The 16,004-nt window shown below is 47.8% G+C and overlaps 2 pseudogenes; one reads left to right on the forward strand and one right to left on the reverse strand.

Annotated features, from left to right (window-relative positions):
* Window positions 1-5,932: 5,932 nt before the first annotated feature.
* On the forward strand, window positions 5,933-7,247 carry LOC149369790 (P2X purinoceptor 7-like; annotated as a pseudogene).
* Window positions 7,248-7,509: 262 nt separating this feature from the next.
* LOC149369791 (uncharacterized) lies at window positions 7,510-12,729 on the reverse strand (annotated as a pseudogene).
* Between the last annotated feature and the right edge of the window lie 3,275 nt (window positions 12,730-16,004).

The raw sequence follows: 16,004 nt of genomic DNA on the forward strand, positions 1-16,004 counted from the left end.
AAAAAAAAAAATTTTTGTATTAGTTCAGTCGATCATATCCGCATCATTTGGTTTTCGTCACGGTGTAACAAGAAAGCTACTTCTTACCCCGTGGTTCTTGTTGAAACCAAACTCATTCCCCCTTAAAGCTGAATCCTTCAGGCATCTCAGCAAGTAAATTACAGCGCACAACACTTTTGAATACGGCTGCCGCGCAGTCCGTTCATCTTTTTAGTGGGGTTCAACAACAGCCAGGGAAAGCACACATTCTCACAATTCGTGTGCACCTTAGTGTGTTCTTTGTTCACATTTGAAACGTTCTGGCGATGTTTTTAAATAATTGTAAGCAAATCAGTTCAGGTAACATTAATTTTGGTAAATATAGCTGCACGAACTGTTTATATCGTGTTTCTGAACACCGCTTTTATATAATAATTATTCTGGCCTCCAAAAACTGTCAGCCGGACAGTGTAGTTTATTGGTGACATGCGCGATACAGTCTTCACTCTTTCCGTCTCTCAGTAGTTTACCATCAGGAGTCCGCGCCAAAATAAACTGCATTGAGCAAGTTCATTGCTGTGGTATTTTGTTAGCCTGTCCTTGGTCCACCATTTCGACTGCGCTCAGTAATTAGTAATACTTCGATTCCAGATAACGTAACATGGAGTAGTAATCAGAATAACACATCGGTCCAACGTTCATTCGTAGCGTTCGCGACGACGATTTAAAGCCGATGTATACTTGGTTCAGAACTGTAAGCATTGCATAAGAAAACAAAGTTTCGCATTCATTTGCTTATCGTTCGATACGCTGTACAGGTTGATCCGCTAAGCTCAGGAATCGAAAACAAAAAAAATAGGCGGAACTTAAAGCTGCTTACGTGCTGCGAAGGCGAAAGCATTAGTGTGTCATCCTGAGCGTTCGACTTCGACGCAAGTCGCGCGCACTGCTGGATGAAACGAAGACGTGTCTCTGAAAGCTGATTCCACAGACTCTGAATCCACAAATGTCCGAGTGGAACACTCGGACAGTCGGTTCGTATGCCAGTCGAGAATTAGCCTCAAACTTGACTAGCAGAAGCCATCATCAACATCATCCTGACTACGCCCACTGCAGGGAAAAGGCCTCACCAGATCGCTCCAATTAACTTCGTACTTTGCCACCTGCGGCCACCGTATACCCGCAAACTTCTATGCTATGGGTAAAGAGAACTCTTATGACGCCACCCGGAACGCTGTAGGACGAACGAACGGCTGTGACACAATTTTGGTATGGAAATTTGCTTTTGAGGAAACAAAATTGCGAGTAAATGTCTCAAATCTCGGCGGACTCCTCAACCGCGTCTTGAGGGAAGAGGTAAAGAATCTGGGAAGGCATAGAATTGAAGGTGCATATGTCTTCGGTTCGAATCCCTGTCTCAAGCTAGCCTGTAACTTTACTAGCTCATATAAGCCACATGTAACGAGAAAACATGTGACACCATCCACAGCGCTGTACAACAAAAGGTTGCGTCACAACTTTGGTACGAATGTTGTTGGGAAAATTGGACCATCTGGAGGTCCACCAGTTATCCCGTACGAGCAAATGGCGCGTCGGAAGCAAAATGGAGAAGGGTAGAGGGAGGTGGCTACTTCTGCTATCTTTTGTGCGCATGGGGTCGTCGTACTTGCCGCTTAGGTGGCTTGACGGCGACCGTTGCGACACCATCTTTTTGGGACAATCTGTCGGACAATCTGTCAATAGTGAGACAATCTGTCAATGGTGCGCTGCAATGAACGCACTGAAATGAAGGCGCTCCTTTTGGGACCTGTGGCCACACGTCGCTTTGTGGGCCGTGGAGAGTGCGCAGCACATAAGGGAGAGGATGCAGTGTGCGTATCGCTCTACCTACTTTGCCCCAGGGGAGACTAAGATGAGTGTTAGCTGCAGATTGCAGGGAGGCAACGACTGCGTTCGGCGACATGTTCCCGATTGTCACCGACGGGCGGAGATGCGTGACCACTTGCCCGGCTGTGCGTTCAAGACTAACGGAGTGCCGACTCCCGAGAGGCGCCCGTGCGTTCCGCGATATCAACCACTTCAAAAACTCCAGGTGGTTCAAAGCCATCCACACACTCCGCTACGGCTTCTCTTAGCCTATGTGTTTCTTCGGTACGTTAAAGCACACAATAAATTTTACACTTTCAGTGCAGATCGCAGAGTGTAGGATCTTTGTGGGCAGAAGTCAACACAATAATAAGCTCGTGCCAGTGCCATGTACACGCCCTATTCGTGTTTTGCTTGGTGTGTCGACACCTCCATATCGCACTGAACGAATAAAGCCTTTTGTAGCGAAAGCTAAACTGGCCTACCCGCAGCGATTTCGCCGCTGCCTGAAAGTGCATGTCGCAAGCACACCGTCGCCACGGCAATCGGTTTCGCTACAGGACGGATGGATGATGAAAGAAAACTTTATTTCTGACAAATTTAAAGTGTTCTTGACACTTATGGGTCACTGGGCGCCGTGGTCGAACCTTGGTCCAGGATGCCGCACCTGACTGCTTCGATCGTTGCTCGGCGTACGAGAAATCGTTGCGCTGCCTCACCCTGGCAGACCAGCAGGTGCTCCCACTGCGTCACCCTCGGGTGGTCTATTATAGGGTCGAAGTCTGCCTTAGGGTAGGTCCATTTGACATGCTCTAGTGTAGGTTCACCCTGACAGCTTGGCCATTCATCCACATATTGTGTAGGGAAAATCTTGGGTTGCCTGTGCAGGACCGGATAGGTACCGTTTTGTAGTCTGCGCCAGTCTACCGCCTCCTCTTTGGTAAGCCTGTTGTGTGGGGCTCGGGAGAGTTTCCGCTGACCCTTGTAATGATCGAGTATGTCTGAGTAGGGGGGGGAGGGGAGGTAACAGGGTCAAAGGTGCGCAGTGCGGGACGTCACAGCTGCTCCGCGCGACAACTGCGCCGATCGCCTGAGCCACCGCCGGCGCCGCGTGTGACGTCACAGGCGCACAGCCGCATCCGCCGGCGTCGGCTTTTCAGTCACGCCACAAGTGCGCAGTGCGCATGCGCACGGCACTGTATACGGAAGGCGATGCGCTCAGTCGTCAGACGCTCATCATGGAAAACAAAGAGGAGGAATCTTCGGCCGCCGGTAAACCGCGGTATAGGCAGCCGAAGATGAGCTTGCCGGATCCCGAAGTCGTCGCTCGGTAGCGGGCGGGCAGGCAGACGGAGAACGAGCTGAGGAAAGCCAAGCGAGCAGCTGAGACGCCCGAAGAGCATGAAGAACGGCTTGCCAAGCAGAGACGCCAGAATGCGGACACAAGAAGCGCCTAGCCGCTGTGTCGGAGCCTGTGATGGTCGATAACAGCAGCCAAACAGAGGAGGAGGAGGAGAAGAAACCAAACATTGCACCGCTGTACTCAAGAGGAGAACAACAACAACAACACCGCTGTACAAAAATGGAAAAGGGAGATGGTCGTTGAGATGGGTGGCTGTCCATATTCCGAGACGCCATTGTCCGTTGCCGCTGCCCGTGCTCTCTGGACCAGGGCACGCTGGGCCTCCAGGTCCGAGCTGGACAGGGACGCCTCCCAGCCCTCCCTAGTTGGCTGACTTATAACATCTATATGTGTATTGTACTGGCAGGCCCACACCATGTGGTATAGGTCAGCATACTGCCCGCAGAATTTGCACCTGCCCGTGAATGTCGGGTCCACGTGTTTTAGTACTGAGGGATTTAAGAAAGACCCGATTTTGAGCCGTCTAAAGCGGCACTCCTCAGTTCTGTCGTGACCCTTGGCGGGTCCCTGGAGTTCCCTCCTGCAGAGGCGCAAATGTTTTGTAATATCCGCGTAAGAGATTAGCGAGAATCGGTATGATTGCCGCGGCACAACCGGGGGATTGAAAGGAACCAGGGGAAGGAACGCTCGGGCAGCGGCTTGAGCGGCCAGTCCCCCTCAGCCCCCTGCTGAACGGGAACCAATACCATCTGTTTTTTACTCATAGCCGAATGCGAATTGCTCTCAAATGCCAATGGTATTCTGCGGGCGAGTGGCGCTATCCTACGCCGCACGGAATTTCGGCAGGCCTGCTGCGAGTCCGACATTATGTATACGCTGCGTCGGAGTGGGTGGTGGCCAGTGCAATCGCCAGTTCCTCCAAGATTAGCGCGTCGCTACTTTTTATCGAAAGCCCGTTCACCTGCTTTCCCTCGTGCACCACTGCAATGGTGCAGATGCCCTCCTCGGTTGGACCCGCTGCATCCACGTAGTATATGCCCGTCTTATTCCCGTAGTAATTTTGGATAAATTTTGCCCTGGCTTCATGCCTCCCCTGCTTATACTCCCAATTCATATTTTCGGGGAGCGGCTTAACAGGCAAAGTATCTTTCCATGCCTCCGGGATTGCGACTCTGCGTTGGGTGGTGGGTAAGCACAAGATTGAGGTTTCGGAGGACTTGTCTGCCAGCGCTGGTCACCGACAGCCTGCCAATTTGGCTTGTTCTGTGGGCCTCAAACAGCTCTTCCACCGAGTTGTGGACATCAAGTTGGAGCAGGTCCTCAGTAGGCGCTTTGGCAGGGAGTCCTAGCGCCTTTTTAACTGCCGTCCGAATCGTCGCGTCGAAGTTCGCGCAGTCACTCTTCCTTAGCTTGAGGTAGGGCGCCGCATACACCACGCGACTGACGAACGCCTGAACCAGGCGAACGGTTTCTTTTTCGAGAAGTCCACCATGCTTACCGGATATCCTGCCAATCGTCCTACTAATTTGTTCCCAGGTGGACTTAATTTTTGCAAGGCCCCGGTTATTTATTTGTAATCAAATACCCGAAGCGTCTCCACCACTGATATCTGAGTGCCGCTAACGTAAATTTGCATGTTTTACCTAGTTTTTTATCCTCTTTAATGTGTCGGAGTCCTGATTTCTTCGGGGCGCATTCTAAACCACACTCCCGAGCGTAATCACTACCGAAGCGGCCTCTGGGAGGGCCCCCTTCATCTGTTCCACGCTGCCCCGGGACGACAGAAAGTAATGTCGCCTGCGTAGAGGGCGTGGCATACGCAATCCATGGCATTGAGCCCCTCGAAGAGGCCCATGAGCGCCACGTTAATAAGCAGGGAGAGATGACTGCTCCTTGAGGCGTCCCTCGGGTTGCTATCTCGATGGGTGCGAATTTTTCAGTGCGAAGTTTGATATAAGCTTTCCTATTGTGTAAAAAGTTTGGTATATATCTGAATATTTTCTCGCGGCAAATGGTGGCGTTCAAATTGTCCAGAATTTTGTTATGTTTAAAGCTGTCAAATGCCCCTTTCCGGTCGAGGGTCAAAATAGCCCTGTCTGCCGGATTCCAGAACGGGGGGCGGGGGTGATGACTTCCCTCTTCATTTGGAGCAGCACGTCCTGTGTATCGAATCTGGTGCAGCACAGGCCTCGTATCTACGACCCGTGTGACGTACGCGATATCAGTCTTGTGTATTGTTGGTGAGGGCACACACCCTCCTCTCCCACTTCGGTGTATATATAGACGGGGCTGTTCAATAAAAGGGCGGTTCTTCTGCTCCCTTTGCTTGGGGCCTCTGGTCTCGTCTGCAGCTCGCAACGATACATCGTGTCAGAAGTGGGATGACCATGCACCGACGTACAATCCTGGCGAACTTAAAGGGATGCTGAAAGGTTTCCCAGAAAAATTGAGTGAACAGATGCACTTTACAGTTTTCCACGCTCAAAATTCGAATTTCTCATCGAAATTAGGCAAAGGAAAGCGCAAACCTATTTTATTTTAGCGAAAAGTGCAGCAGCAGCCTCGGGCCAGCTCGCGCGCCTCGGTTCCGCCTGTGATTGGTTGGGCGCCTCGTGACGTAAACACTGGCGTTGGCTCGTTGAGCCCGGCTCGGCCGCCGCCGATGTAGCACATGAAGCGCGGCGCGCGGTGGTTCGTGGCTGTTGGTTTGATGCTTATATCACGATGGAACGCATAGAAAATTACCAGGAGGATCTTGGCGTTATCCCCTACATGTACGAACCAATCGCAAAAAGCAAACCGCTCCAAGGAAGCAACGATGCTGGCGCAAGCGGTGCTTCTGGCTTGGACGAAAGCGAGGCGTCAGCATCTCCACGTGTTGGAAATATCCTTTGGTAAGCATAGTTTTCTAGCCAAACTACTTTAAGAGATACAATGAATTAATTTTGAAGCGAGCAAATGTAGTATGTAGTATAGCACTGCTCCACGAAACTTTCCAAATGCAACGTAAGCGGAATGCGATCGTCGGCATTGTTGTCTTGCCGCTTGTCGGTGCTGCCGCAAATATCCTTGTAATCCACACAGACCATTGACATGCGCAAGAAGTTATCAGGCTCTTTTTTCTCGAAAATTTTATGCTGGCATCGCTTCATGGTCGCTGCGTGCCGGCTCGATTCATGACACACGCGTAAAACAGAAGTTCGCGGCGCTTTGCGGCAGAACTCGTCGAGGTGACAAACGTGCGCCTTCCGTTCTACGTGCCAAGATGGGATCTGGCAGTAAATTAAAATCCTTGTTTCGGCGAGTTGCTTCATACTGCAAGCCCTTGTAGGAATATCTTCATCCGTTTGCGGCCGCCTTTGTCGTGCTGTTCTCAGATCAAGCGACAAGTGATTTTTTTCGCTAACTCGATGGCCTTGTGTTGCAACCGAGCAGGCGAATCGCAAGGCTGGCGTAGCACACGTGGCGCACAATTATATATTATTAATGTATGAAGCCATGCTGCATTCGGCAATTTTTTACGACTACATGTGCTATAATAAATGTATCCCTGGCAGTTGACTGATGCCATTGTAAACACTGTACTTCCAAAACAGGTGTTCCTGCGACCGCTGCATTGCAATGGAAAAGGAGGAAGATTGCTGCTGCTGCCAGGAAGTTAATGAGATTGCCAGAAAGCAGAAGAATCCACAATGCATTACAAGCACAAAAAATTCAAAGATGCTTGTCTCAACAGGACTGTGCTTGAAGTGGCTCTTGCACAACGAGGAACCATTCTATCTGCAAAAGGAGACAAGAACTCCACAAACAGGTGAGAAAGCAGGTGTAGCTAAGAGAGTATATGTACAATAATGTAATTTACTTTCACTTCCATAGGCAGTTGAGATATGCTGCATATCGGCAATTCGCATATCTCCTATGGAAAAGAATGGGAAAGCACAATAGGCGTATTCTGCCAAGTTGTGTCCTGGATGCTATCCGCAAGAAATATCCGTCTGAAAATGGAGTCTACACAGGGTTCAAACATTTTTCAAGTTAATCTAGAGTGAGTGTGTGCACCCGTCACAACTTTGATGCATGTAGTAAATGTCTGACACAAAGAAGTGTGAATGTGAAGCACACAATTGAATACCTTTTATTTCATATCATTTTGCTATGTTGCCATACACACTCATAGTAAAACATAGTTACTACTAGCACATACATGCATACACACATACATGCATACATACATAATTACAAGCATATTTACACAGCTGTCTACGTCTTCCAGGTTCTGCCACAAAACCATGTTCAATTAACTACTTGTTCAACCCTGCTTTTTCTTCTTTTGGTGTCTTCAGAAAGCGGCTGCTGAGAGGTGGCGGAATCTCCACATTTGTCGTCCTTCTTGTCCGCAACACAGTTGGAGCCTCGGACATAACCAGCTCTAGCAGTCTCTTGACATAGCCTCCATGAGGATGTAACAAAACGATGTTATCTGCGCAAATAAAGTGCAGTACATTAGCTTACCATGCGTGGGCTGCTCCTTTACAAGACAGGCAACAGGATTCCCTCCTGTGGCTACCTGTCTTTGCCATCCTGTGTGCATGCCTGCCTTCTTTCACCGTTTTCATTGTAATGCATGGCTGCTAGTCGAGTCCTGGAAACAGTTACATAACTCATTGCATTTGTCATGCAGAGCTATTTTATTGCAGAGAACAATTGCAGAGGACATGCAAGAACAATTTTGTGCACCCATAAGATGCAGAATACAATATGGAAAGTTAAAACGTTAGTAATAACATAAACCACTGCGTGTTGCACAATGCTTAGACCGTGGCTTAACTCATACTAAGCTGCCATTTCATAAAAGTATGTCCTCCATGAATGTGTAAAAAAATGTTCAATGCTCACTGTGGCATTAGTATGCTTTTAATTTCTTATTTTGCTTACATACTAATCTCCCAGAAGAAATTTTCTGCACCAAAATACGCATCAGCTTGGTTTAAATATTTTGTCAAGATATAACTATAAAACTCAATACTTACCTTGCCACCATGCCTTCGAAGGGGTACTGGCACAACTTAGGTGCAAAGTGGAGCAGAACGCTGTGAAAAGCTTCTAAACCATAGGTTTGGAACTTTGTTGCCAGCTGTGGTAAGTCTCTTAGGAGGACCTTGGAAGTTGCTACTTCCTTCAGCTTCTGGAAAGCCTTGGACTCTGAATGAAGAGGTACAGAAGCACCAGCTTTCTTATTACAAAATGTACAACTCGTCATAAGCAAGCAGTTCCTGTTCTTGTATTATTCCACTCAGGGTAGTAACATTACATTTTCGAGTACCAAGCAAAGCAATATATCGGCTCAATTTATACTACTTGTCGTTAGAGTGACTGTGTGGCTAGAAACGGAGCTGTAGTTCAAGTTGCTACTTCTGAGATTTGAAAAAAATAACTATGCATGCTACAGGAGATGCAATGACATAAAAAGTGACCAGAGAAAACATCAGATTATTCATCACAGCCCAAAATAGGACTTCAACTGAAAACAAGTTACAAAACTTTCCTAGATGGTCAGTCACAGTACACCATACTCCTGGACAGCTTTTTGTGCCTCTGCAGCAAAAGGCAAAGCAATGGATGATCTCTGTCCCTATGCTGAGGGTAGCAGTTCATTGTACGGCTTATGGGTGCAGGGCTTAACGGGGAAGCTGGAAAGAGGATGAGGATTTGCTGGTGCTGGGGAAGACCACACACCAAGGCACAGGAACAAAGTGCCATCTCCTTCCCTTTCTTGCCAGCCTTTACTGTAGAGCCCCAGAAAGCTCTCCAAGAGTATAGTGTGCCACTGTTTGGCACAGCTGAAAAACTTTGCACTGATGTATTTCACCTTTCTATCAAATAGGCAGCGTACCTGCACTCAGCCACTCCCTTGGTTCAATGTCTTCATGGAGGCAGAATGGGAAGAGCTGATCTTCGTGGCTGTGAATGTCTCTTATATGATTTAGAAGAGACTTCCACTTTGGAACAATTAGTTATTTGTGGCCCTCGCTTGAGGCAGCTGACCAGTAGAGGTGGTTGCCGACAGCCTGCGTCCATGCGGTGAGCTCTTTACAGTCGTCCCTTTTGGCCGCAGCAAGCAACTTCTTGCGAACACCTGACAGAAATATTAAAAGAAAAGTGAAGCACACATTCCTTGCAAAGATATATAACAGAAGTTAACGTATTCTGATCCATCAAAAAATAGCCTGCACGATACCTTTCACGACATGCCATACATCGAATTCATGCATGATGTCCGCCTTCTCCTTTCGAAGAAAACATTTTATTTGTGCGTGCCGGTCCGTCACAATAGCTGCTATCTGAACCTGGTGATCGTGGAGAAATTCAAGACCACTTTTAAGCCCTTCCAGCTCCATGTAGCTACTTCCACCAACTTCATTGGACTGTAAAATGTGAAAAGATTCAGTACTCGTATTTATATATTATAATTGCACATACTCAGTGAAGTGACCATTTGCTGCACAGAACTGTCTTCTTGCGCTGCTAGTTACATAAACAGCATGCTATAAAAAACATGCTGAAGTTGAAACAAACCTGCACAAGCTCAAAATGTAATATTTTGTTGCGCTCAAGATCCATCAAGGAGTAAGTGTCAAACTTTGCGCTGAATCCAGGTGAATCGGCCCGGCCATCACCAGCAAGTTTGACACCTTGCTCAGTTACACATGCAAGCAACACTTCCTGTTCTTTTTTCCATACCTTAAAACAAAAATTCCAGGAGCAATAAGCACTTGCAGTCAATTACTTAAAACAATGTTATAAGAAATTTGCTTATTCTCTCAATGGCAGGCCAGAGGTGAGAACGTTGGATGTTAAAAAAGGTCCTTTCTCCAAAAACTTGCACACCAATAAGAGAAAGCACTCTAAGTGTAGCGGTTGGGTTGCACCCACTGAACAATATTGCTGAGGAAAGCCGTAGGTTTATGACAGGCAGCTGTTGAATGCAGTCTTGATTTTGCCACAAAAAATGTGGCCTGATTTACAGACTGTACGCACAAGGTAGAGAGTGCCTTTGCAGTCCACATGGCTTGTGCAAGGTGCAAAACACTTGCGGCACAAATTGAAGAGCACCCCAAGATGCTTCTCTTCGACTAAGATAATTTTCTCCTTCTCAGTGTTGTCGTTGCAGTCCTGATCACAGTCCTCACTGCAGTTTTCTTCATCAGACTCGATACTCCTGGAAGACATAGCAATCTTTCAGCTAAGTTACACACCGCAAACAAAAACAAAAACATGCAAAACTACTGCAGGTACTCTGATTTTTGGCTCTGAAATATTGGCATTCTTTAACAGCAGTAATATAACATACCCATGATCCCAGTCATCCAAGGGGCAGTAGTCATCATCACGGCTGAATGAGTCACCACTGCCATCGTCACACAGCTCATCATCATCATGGTCATCCCAGCCTTCTTCACGCAGGGTGGTGCACACAATAACTTGGCTGGCTGTGCTGATCATGGAGGCACCAACCTGAATACCTGAAAAGCATTGAGGTACATGCAGCAGTTATTAAAACTGAATGACATTTGTTTCATTCAAGCAGTACTGTCCTCAAGCTGTTTTTACTGAAATTAAAATGTTTGTTGTGTATGATATGAGCCCAACAGTTCTCTCAACACTGTGCATATTTGTTTTCTGTACTCAAAGAAAGCATATGCCTAGGACATAATTGAAAAGGCATGCCAAATTAATGAGAACATACCTATAGAAACACCACAAGGCTTCGTCTGCATTGCTTTGGACACCACTCTTTTTTTCAAGTTTGCTTGTGACGCTTTAGAGCACTTTACTGGTATTGGCTGCATTAGAACTTGAACAGACTTGTCAGCCTTGTCATCACTTTTAGAAAAGTTAGATGCAGGGTCCTCAGCAGCATCTGCCAGTGGCATTCGACTTGTTGCACAGTCCTGATTTGCATTGCTGTTTGGTGTGCATTCTTGACTGTCTGGTGTGCAGCCTCCAGGTGTGGTGTCATTTTCCATGCACTCTTGATTTGCACTATCGTCTCGTCTGCAGTCTAGATCTTGCAGCAGTTCGCCAAGAACCTGAAAGGCATAAGCCATATGATGTTATTGTTGCAAACAGAACAAAATTGTGCTTCAGTATGAGTAAAATCTTCTGGTTTATTTCATAAACCATTTTGTTTATTGGCGAGCTCCATGCAAAGTGAGATCATTTATTATATACCAAGTGTTTCTTTAAAAGGTCCAAAATTTATTTTAAAAAACGGCTAACTAACCTTGTATTAATTTTATCCCTGGGGCTATACTGGGGGATATGGCATACACTAGCAATAGGCAGAAGGGTTCCATTAGCTCCCTACACTGCATATCTTAATTAAATTTTTATTTTCATATTATGTTGTATTTGCAGATTTGGAGCACCTCCTGCAAATACTATAGCCAAGCAAAATGTTCTCTTTAAAAACTCACATCCGGACAGTCAACTTCACGCGCTAACACTGCGCCAGCGGGCGCGTCCGACGTAGATCACTAAAAAAAAGTGTACGCTTTGGGGCGGGACTGCAAGCGCCATGACTGCGCACATTGGGCGCTGACTAGGCGGCTATCAGCGAGGTCCCAGGCGAAACCAAATTGAAAACGAAACGCCGCGCGCCCGTATACCAGAAACATCTGCAAACAGTTTTCTCGGCGCTCCGAGCACGAAGAAAAATGTGCCGCGTACTACTTCCTATGTTCTCGCCACTGAGGGCTACGCATGAATCCTAGAGTATCTGAGCTCCAACATAATTGAGTAAAGAGTCTGCATATAACGTCTTTTCACGTGCTCACCGAACGAAGTTCTCTGCTCACGCGCGGCGCGCAGTCTCCGGTTGTGAGGCGCACTTCGCGTCGCTCCACCTCTTGCAGTATTAGTAGCAGTTTAAGATTTTTATTCAGCCAAAAAATTTAAGGCCGAGCTCTGATATGAGTAATGCTGTACGAGATCCATGATGCATGCCTTCAAGCATAACAGCTAAGCACTTATTTTGTAAGCTGCAGTTTGCTGCCGTACTGACGTTCTCATTCCAGCGCCGTTCATCTCACTACTACCGAAAGTCTTGCATCCACGAAATTACGCGCCATACACTACACAGAACACCGGTTCGCGCAGTCAAGTTCTCATAGAGTTAATACACAAATTCTTACCTCGAGCTCCCTCCTTTTCGCGAAAGCTGGCTTCGGTGGCGGTGAAGAGCTCCTGTGCACGAAGACAGACGGTATTGCGCCGGCTTTCAGTCGGGCTGACTTTGTTGACAGGCCCAATGAACGCATTATCGACAGGCTCTGGTTATAGTCTTCATCACGAAAGTGGTCAGAGCATAGCACTGTAGTCTTTGAGGGCTTGAAATCCCATCGCTTCACAGCAGCGACCCACCTCGAGGAAAGCTTCTTATTTTGTGGGAAATAATGAAAGACCACATCGTCGCGGCCGCTGGTGTTAGTGCAGCCGAAGGCTGCGCAGAACGCCGGCATGGTGGTCCACCGCTTCACTAGATGCTGCACACGTTTCTGTACGTCACCACAAACATAAAAACGCACAAATACAGGAACACACGGCAGATCGAAGCAGCTTACGATGGCACGCACGCAGAAACAAGCGCGGTCGCGGAGGCTGCGAGGCGACGGAACACCAACGTTTACGTCACCACCCCACGGTTTCCGGTGTCGGCTCGCATCGTCAGGGTCATCAGCAGTGCTCGGCGGACAGCGGGGGGCGGAGCTATCGCGCAATTTTAAACGGCGATTACGTCGCTCCTAAGCGATGAATCTGCAAAAAAATTTCACCCGCATGATTTTTAAGTTTCTCACATCCATACGTGAGCATCTTAATGAATTCGAAAATCGCTTCAGCTTCCCTTTAAGATTACGCTACAAGTCCAACCCGAAGGATTTCCTGAAGCCGCCAGGCTCGCTGAGCTCGGTCGGGGAAATTGCCAAGAACTGGCCGATATTCAAGCAAGGGTCGAATTTTTTCTGACCGCAGCACAACCAACCAACAAGCCTCGAACAGAGTCGCGCAAGACGGCACTCCTGCTGAGCGTAGCGGGCGGGGAAGCCTCGAGATCTTCAACACGTTCAGCTTCGGCGAAGGCGGGAACAAGAATAACTACGCCACTGTCGCGAAGAAGTGTGATTAATACTGTGCTGCGAAGAAGAACGAAGTACATGAGCGCTACGTCTTCCGCACTCGAGTCCAGGCCCCGGGGGAGCCCTTCGTACCTTTTCTACGGGATTTCAAAAACCAAGCACGAGCATGCAACTCCGGCTCTCAAATGGAAGCTATGATCAGAGACCGGATTGTGTATGGAACTAACGATGCTAAAGATACAGAAAATTTGCTGCGGGACACCGCACTGAAGTTAGAGAAGGCTGTGCAGGTGGCTAAAGCGGCTGGAGTGGCAGCACCACAACAGAAACTCTGGATACGGGATGACAGCCCAATTAACACGATGCGCAGGAAACACGTCAGTAGACAAAGTGAATTGCCCAGACATCACAAGTGTCCCAAATGCGGACGTGTGCACCCGCCACGGAGCTGTCCTGCATTCGGTAAAACATGCCGAAAGTGTCAGCGGCCTAACCATTTTGCTATTTGCTGCAAAAGATTTGCCGAGGTTGGCGAACTTCAGGGCAGTGAAGATAACTTTGATGTACTGGATATGTCGCGCAGCGTGGCAAGCCTACACGACTGGACTGTGCGCGCTCAAATCAAGAACGTGCCGCTCGAATTCAAGGTCGATACACGCGCGCAAGCTAATTTACTACACTTCGGATGCTACCGCACAATTCGCTTCAAGCCGTCAATAAAACCGAGCGGCTCAGTGTTGTGTTCCTACGGCGGGGGTGTTATCCAGCATGAGAATGTCATTCGCACAGAAGTAGCTCTGGATGACCGTGTAGAAAGGTTTGGTTTGGTTTGGTTTATGGGGTTTAACGTCCCAAAGCGACTAAGGCTATGAGAGACGCCGTAGTGGAGGGCTCCGGAAATTTCGACCACCTGGGGTTCTTTAACGTGCACTGACATCGCGCAGTACACGGGCCTCTAGAATTTCTCCTCCAAAGAAATTCCAGCCGCCGCGGCCGGGATCGAACCCGCGTCTTTTGGGTCAGCAGCCGAGCACCATAACCGCTGAGCCACCGCGGCGGCGTGTAGAAAGGGTCTATCGTAAAGTTTTGCATGCCGACGCCACGCCGGTCGTCCAAGCGGCCCGGCGAGTACCGCTGCCCTCCAAGGAGGTCTTGGGAAAGGAACTGTGCATGCGCACAGCTGGCGAGGCGGCGGCGCACGTAGTGACGTCACTTGGCTCCTCGCGCATGCGCATAACTGCACCCGTTGGAGGTACGCGAAGCGGCGGAACTGTGGTCAATGTAGCTCACGCTACAAAAAAAAATGCGCGAAACACGGAAGGACTTTGCGCAGACCTTCGTCACTGCTGCTGGAAAGCCATCCGTGCGATCCGGCAGCCCTCAAAACGAGGTTTTGAGGGTTCCGTAGGTGTTCCGTTGATAGAAATGTTAAAATTGGTTTATTTGCCGATGACTGCATGTTGTACACCCCAATAAGTTCTGTGGCTGACCAGATATTATTGAATGATGCTTTCCGCGAAATTGTGGCCTGGTGTGACAGATGAGGAATGGTCTTCAATAATGATAAGACTGGTTTTGCGCATGACAAGAAAGAAACAACCTATCCACTTTAGTTACTCTGCTTGCGGCACTACTATCTCAGAAGTAGAAAAATACAAATATTTAGGCGTTTTAATAAATTCCCAGCTTAACTGGAGCGACCATATTGATTACATCTGTTCATCTGCGTTAAAAAAACTTGGATTTTTGAAACACAAGTTCACAGGAGCACCCAGTCACGTTAAGCTATTAGCATATAACTCTCTTATTCGGCACAAACTTGAGTATGCGGCTATAGTGTGGGATCCGTGCACCAAAAAAGATATAGCAAAAATAGAAAACGTACAAAGGCGGGCTGTGCGCTTCATTTACAATAAATTCAAGAGAACTGATTCCCCATCTGCTTTAATGGCCTCCAACGAATATTAAACCTCTTCATATCAGACGGAAAATTGCTCGATTAATGTTTCTTCATTCACTCATCCAGGGAAAGTTTGGAATTTCTTCTTCACCTTATGTTACACCTTCGACTACACGAAAAACCCGTCACCAACATTCCCATGCCCTAACACCATATTTTGCAAAAACAAAGTCGTTTAAATACTCTTACTTTCCGCGCACAATAATCGATTGGAATGCACTGCCCGAACAGATTGTATCAAGTGATAACTTTGAAAATAATCTTAGAAATGAATTCTTGTGTGCAGATTGATGTGCAATGTATTTCCTATGAATTGTGTATTTCCTCATTTGTGTCATGTGTAAACCTTTTGCCTATGTAATAACTTATGGCGTTTGTAATTATGCCTTATCTGCCCTTCCTGCTTGGACCACATGAGGTCTGCAGTATTATGTAAATAAAAAAAAATAAGGTGCACATTGAGTTAACGCCTCTATGGAAGCAGATGACTTCACTCTAGCAGCCTTCTCCTCTGACATAGCCCAAGTAGAATGCTCAAGCACCTGACTTGAACTTGCGGGAGTGGCTTTAAGTTGCGGCGCACGCTATAGCGCCGCGAACAGCTTTGGGGCCGCGGCAGCCGTGACTCCGTGAAGAGCAGACGAGACACGTGTTCGTCGCCTAGCAACGCAGCGCATGCGCAGAGAGCGGGGGGATGAAA

This window comes from Amblyomma mixtum, chromosome 1, assembly GCF_055824585.1.
Source record: "Amblyomma mixtum isolate Tamu chromosome 1, ASM5582458v1, whole genome shotgun sequence".
Lineage (NCBI taxonomy): Eukaryota > Metazoa > Arthropoda > Arachnida > Ixodida > Ixodidae > Amblyomma > Amblyomma mixtum.